Raw genomic sequence first — 7,032 nt, 5'->3', positions numbered from 1 at the left:
AGAGTTCGCAACAAAAGCTTACACTACTTCCAAAGTCTGCTTATGTACAACCATCCAGCTGCAATCTGTTGTATATTAAACCCGTTTAACAACACAAACACATAAAACAGCCCACCGCTGTCCAACACGAATAGCATTTCCATTAGTAATAGTGATGCTCCGATTGATCGGCCGCCGATCATGATCGGCCGATATTGGCAAAAAATAGCTTGATCGGCAACCCCCAAAAGCGCCGATCAAAAAAAGCCGATCACGTGACGTAAATAACTCACGCAACTTTTCCGCATGCGCGGCAACACAACAGCAGAGCAGAGCTGGCTTAACAGTGGCAAAATGAGTTCTCCTATGACGGCAATTCAATGGCAATTATAAACGAGCGCACAACTGATGCTGGCGCGCGCGGTAAATGACATTCGCGAGAGGATAACAGATCTACGCGCGAGGAAACGGGAACTCGCGAGCTCATTCAAACCCTGCGCGGGCGCATGACATCTCTGCCCTCGCGCGCGCGCGCATGATCATTCCCAACACTCTCGCGCTTGATCTCCTCTCGCCTGCTGATTTTGCTCGCTCGAACACTTTTATTTTTGGCAGTCGAGGGGCGGGACTTACTGTTTTAATAACCTCAAATGTCATTGTCATTATTTTATTTTTTGGATCTGATGTAGTTAGTTCCTCAACTACATCCATTGTAGTCTGCCTGACCACTCTTTGTTTTGAAAAATTATACTGTGCCTTATTTGGAAAAGGTGGCCTACAGTAGCCTTATGTTATCTTGTTTTCTAACTACAATTAAATAAATATTGGTGGTTCTTCAAGATTTTCTTGACTCTAGCATATTTCCATTCTGTGATCGGCAGTGATCGGCAATCGGCAGATCATGATTTTGGTGATCGGTAATCGGTGATCGGCCCCAAAAATGCTGATCGGAGCATCACTAATTAGTAATGAGCGCGATCATGTCAAACAATTAAAAACAACAGAACCTCTCACACAGCATTACCTATTGACTCAAACAGAGAGAACAATAACTAAGACATCAGAGGGAGGCGAATTTGACCAGCGAAACGTACAAGCACACGTCAGTCACAGGAGAAACAGGCGGGTGTGTTGTGTCGACGGCACTGGGTAGCTGAGCGTGTGTGCGTCTGCTTTCCAGCTTTTCAACAAAAGGTCTCCTTTATTCTGTGATTTTAAGAGAGCTGGTTCTCTGGCTGCACGCCAAAGCCAGACTCAAACTGAGCTGCTCAAAGAGCCTATTGTAGACACCCGAGCTGACTTTTTCAAATTATCTTCCAAAAAAATTCCACAGAAAATTACTGCTGAGTAAATATTGTTCTGCTCCTTGTTTTTTTCTCTCTCTCTTTTCTTTTTTTGTAATGCCGTTTTCATACTGTTCTAGGGTGATGACGCCAGGGCTTAACATAGGTTTGTGTTTCTTAGGAAAAGAGGTTCCTCCTCACATTTGTTTTTCCTGGTTTATGCCTCATTCTTGCCATTAATACCCTACTTTTACATGTTACATACCTAGAGTACGAACCTTATCATGTAGACCAGGGTTCCCCAAACTGAGATTCGTGAGAACTACAGGGGGTTCGGATGTTGATGAAAAGCTAATAATTATTCATATCGAATGTATAATCAAAATAAATAAATACAGGTTGCACGATTATCACAATATAAGTAGGGGTGTAACGATACCCTCATGTCATGATTCAATACATATCAGCATACTGAACTCACGATATGATATTATTGCGATACTCCAAGACATATCATAAAAGGTTAACAAAAAATGTACTGTTGATTAAAATGCTAAATTTGGTTTTACATTGTGGTTGTAAATGAATAGGCTTGGACTTGGTGCTGGAAACCCAATGCACAGGACAATAGTGACACCAGAATTAAAATATTCATGATTCTGAAGCTGAAAACAGAATTATTTTAGATGAATATGCTTGCACTGTCACTGACTAGATCTATTTAAAATAATTTATAGGCCACTTTTACTGGTAACATCAGACATCTGGCATTATCAGGACCCACAAATATTCCCAGATTGCATTATTATACATTATATTCAACATTATATATACTGTATAGAGGTTTAATGTAGTACTGACACTAACTCTGAAAACTTGACTTTCTATATCTAACTATATTGGAAACTACAATATAGTGTGATTATCAAATCAAAGATTGCAAATTAATTAAATAACTGAATAGTCTGATGTGCTGTGTGTTTTATTTATTATTATTAATAATAGTAGTAGTGATAGATGCCGGCATTCACTTTTAAAGGGAAACTGCTCTTGAAGAGTTCATAAAGGTGCTTTTAAAGGGTCAAATATTTGCCATAATTTATCACGCAATTAAAAATCATACATGCAATTATATATAATATTTACTAATGACATTTTTTTTGATAATGGCCAATAAGTGATATGGTGGAGATGTATTATGCATCCTTGCGTCCATTTGATATCATATCAAATTTTTACAGATCATGTTTTCCGCAGCTTTTTGTACACTGAAAATCTTTTAGAAAGGCATATTTTCAAATGTTTAATCTACTAAACAACTGGCACACCAACAGTACAACCCACTCCTGGACAGACTGAACATTTGAGCCACATTAAACAAATAAAGTAAACTGAATCGAACACCAGAAGATATATTCATGTTCAAAGAAGAGAATCTTATTGATCAAGTTAAAGTAAGTTAATGTAGACTGAAGGCAGAAGGTCTGGACTCCATAGCAGCTTTCATTTGTCAAAGAGGACATCTGACTGACATGTAAAACAAACCAATCACAGTTCGTCATGAAAATTAAATGTCGATATCCCAAAAATAACTGACCAGCGTGTAAAACTCAAACTTCACATTCTTCACATACTTCTGATCCTGATAAACGTTCATTGTCACAGTTGTAAACACGACAGCTTTCTTTTTCCATAAGGGGGTTTGGCATCACAACGGCTTTGGTTCCAGGCCGACCGTTAAAGAATGCGACACACACGTCTCCCAGAAATCTTGTAGAATTCAACCAATCAAATAACGACTTTGTAACTCCATTTTTTCAGCCCACGGTATAGTCAAGTCAAGTCAAGTCAAGTTTATTTGTATAGCGCTTTTCACAATACAGATTGCATCAAAGCAGCTTCACAGTATTAAATTAAAATAATACAACAAAGTTTGTTTCAAGAGGAATTTATTGATTGATAAAATTAAATTAGATATCCCCAAAATATCCCCAACTGAGCAAGCCAAAGGCAACAGTGGCAAGGAACCGAAAAACTCCATCAAGTGACCTAATGGTGTCCTAAAACTCCATCAGGTGCCTTATAGGTGTGATATAGCTGCTCAACCTTCAAATTAGTGTTGTCACGGTACCAAAATTTCAGTATTCGGTACCGATACCAGTGAAAATCCACGGTTCTCGGTACCAATTTCGGTACCAAAGCTTAATTTAGATTAAATTTACATAATTATATTAAAGTGTATATCACAAAGATGGAAACTGTAGTATTAAAAACACTTTACAATACGATTCCATTTGTTAGATAACATTAGATAAAATGACCTAACAAAAAAAACAATAGTTATATACTGTCGCAATTATTCTCCTTTAGGGGTTGATTTAAAAATACATTTTTAAAATCAAAAGTTAACATTATTTCTGTTAACATTATTTAATGCACAATGAATGAAGTGAACAAACATGACCAATCAAGTGTTTTGTATTAAATAACATTCACAAACATTAATTAATGTTGTAAAAATATATTGTTCACTCAATGTGTTATGTTAGATAACGCATTAAGTGATGTTAATGAATGGTATCTTATTGTAGCATTAACAAACTATACAGGAGATAAAATATGTTTTATCTGACTTGACTATACTTTTATTTAATCCAAAACTGTATTCATATTTAACTTTAAAAGGGCTTTTTAAACCTGCTAAGAGTTATCCAGCCAAGAATAAGACTAGAACTGCTTTTATGACGGACTGATATTAATGACGGCTTTTTATTTCTCATCTCCATAAATATATCTAGTAGTAAAGCTAATGCAAGGGCTAGAAATCAATTAATAGGCCTATGTCACACTTCCTCGTCGTCATGGAGAGCGCAGTTCGCACAAGCGTTTGTACTCCCGTGGCGTCTGTCGTTGCTATACATCCATGAACGCACATGGAAAAGCGAGCGCGCCGCTTCTATTATGAGCGCGCTTGCCGCGCGCCATTTGAAATAACGTATCTGCACGCGCAAAAACATCAGCACCACATCAGCAGCAGCACCGCCGATCGCCATCAGCGCTTTTATGAAGAGGACGCAACTGCACGCGCTTCGGGCATGCACGCGCATCAAGTACCGGGTTTGAGAAAACCTGGTACCGTGACGTTTAAAAAAAAATAGTACCGACTTGGTACCGAAGTACCGGGTCTTTTGACAACACTACTTCAAATACTTGGTAAGCGTTTGCTGTTGCAGTTGCAGCGCGCTTTCAGAAACCCTCCACCTGTACAGATCTGCTACGAGTAATTCATGTATGCAATGTATGTATTGTATTGGCAGTAGCGAGGCCTGTACTTGATCTGCAGCAGCAATTACCAACAGCAGCAGCGTAGCAGATCTGTTCCGCCAAGACCAAACATATCAACATTGTCTTATCAATTACCATGCCAAACACTCAGAGAGTTGTCATGACAGAAATGCGTAAAGCTTGTTTCTAGCCTAAAAAAGCTAAACAAAAATTCCCTTTGGTCAATTACATGCTGCAAAATACAACAGATCAGATCACTTGTTTTAATCCAATATAGCGAATGTTTTATTAGAATATATGTAACCGGTCCTTCTCGACCCACTCTGTGCAGGCCTCGAAAAAGGATCGCCGACAAGGGAGCTAAAGATCGCAGTCTCTAGCGTCTTGCTAGCGTGTCTCTTGAGGCCAGAGGAGTGAGGTTTACACAAACAGCTCTTACTAGCTTGCCTCCGTTACACTCACCCCCCTAAAACTCACTCCCATCCGGGTCACGGCACCAAATGTAACCTGTCCTACTCAACCCCCTCCGAGTGGGATTCGAACTGGTGTCTCCAGCGTGGGGAAGCCTTTAGCTTCAGCCGCTAGTGCGCCTCTTTAGGCCAGGGGAGTGAGGTTTACACAAACAGCTCTTTCTGGCATACGTTACATATATAACTAATGACAATATGAACTAGATTGGTGAGTATTTTCACATAACGAAGGACATAAAAATAGCTACAAAATAGCTACAATTTGTGAGGTCACATTCACTGCTAACAGGCTTGGCATATTTTTTGTCCATTGCAGTCTGTGTGGTTGTTGTCATTGGGGAGATTGTCTTTGGTCTTATCAGATTTTCTGCAGCAAAACCACACAAGCCAGTTCATCAGCAGTTCAAGTTGTTTTGAAGATATCAAAATCAAAACATCTTTCAAATAAAGACATATTTTCCCTCATATATATAGCCTAGTGGTTGCTACATAGATTATTGAGTATCTGAAAGGCGCATGAGCCGTCTGGATTGGCCTCTCACAGGGTTTGAATCCAGCCCGGGGGCCACGGACCACAAGAATGCTGACACTAGCATTGGAGATAGAGAAGACTGGGATTGGGAAGACTGGAATGATGAAGAAAAATAGAGAAAATGAAAGAATAATGACAGAAGAATGTAGTGAACACAGAGCTCTGCATGAGGCATGTGGATATTATGGACCGCAAATGTAAGTAGAGTGAAAGAGAAGGATGGAGGGGGATTTAACTGAACAATGGTGAGGGATGAAGAAATGACAGATAACAAGCTGGGATACTATTGCTCAAACATCAGCATTTTGTAGAAACGGGGTGATGAATGCTGGAGATGGGATTGGTCAGATGTCCAATTAGTAGACGGTTTACAGAATGAGCCTCTGAATTAAGAGCATGTCCACATTTTCTCCACATTCGGGAGGATGAAGAATGTTTGCCGAGAACTGTATGCATCAAATAAAGAAATCATTGACCCAGTTCACCTTACAACATTCGTTTCAGGCGATCCGTGTCACTGCATGTTGACGAATATATGTTTAGTGTTTTATGGCTTTATTTAATTTTATCATTATTTGCTTTAAATTAAAACGTAATTAAATTGGTAACACTTTACAATAAAGTTAGCATTAGTTAAAGCCTTAGGTATCATGAACTAACAATGAACAAAACATTTACAGCACTTACTAATATCGGTTATTGTTTGTTTCTAAATATACTAATACGTTTAAAACATTTCAAGTTGTATACATTATTAGTTGCTGTATTATTATGAACAAATGTAAATTAACCAATTAAATCAATAATAATAATAATAATAATAATAATAATACAGAAACAAGGATTATCAATTAAAATAATTTATATATTAAATAAATAAATAACTGTAAATTAATTCATTAAATTAATGAGTATATATATATATATATATATATATATATATATATATATATAAATGTAATTAGTTTATGTAATATGAATGAACAAATGTTTGTCGTATAAACATAATTCAATAATAATAATATAGACAATAATAAATAAAAGTTAATGTTAATAGATATATTATTTATATTAATTGATAAATAAAACCAATTAATGTTTAATAAATATATAACATGTTATATAAATAAATAATTAGTACTATGAACAAATGTGAAGTAACATTATTAATAAATTAAATCAATAATAATAATATACATAAATAATAATTGGATGGATGGATGGATGGATTGATAGATAATCATCCTGCTAGTCTGCTAGCTAGACACCTGCTCTCAATCACTAATGCCTGTCCAACATCTTCCATACACAATAATAAAGGATGCTTTGAGAGCGATTTGCTGGTGTTTGTTGTCAGGATACAGAGAAACACTGCTGGAAAAGGGCGGAATGATTCAAGGAATAAAACCATTAACGGCCCACTCGTAATAAAGCTCAGCACTGCTGCCAACTCGAGGCGTAGTCCATCTCTGAAATCCAAAGC

At 37.3% G+C, this 7,032-nt stretch overlaps 1 protein-coding gene across 1 annotated transcript in view; it reads right to left on the bottom strand.

Annotated features, from left to right (window-relative positions):
- coro7 (coronin 7) overlaps positions 1 to 7,032 on the bottom strand; it is a 162,227-nt gene that overhangs the window by 66,608 nt on the left and 88,587 nt on the right. The window lies entirely within an intron of this gene.

Source organism: Leuciscus leuciscus, assembly GCF_965113295.1.
Source record: "Leuciscus leuciscus genome assembly, chromosome: 1".
NCBI classification, from domain to species: domain Eukaryota; kingdom Metazoa; phylum Chordata; class Actinopteri; order Cypriniformes; family Leuciscidae; genus Leuciscus; species Leuciscus leuciscus.
The sequence above is the reverse complement of the archived record's forward strand: the minus strand, read 5'-3'. Positions and strand labels throughout refer to the sequence as shown.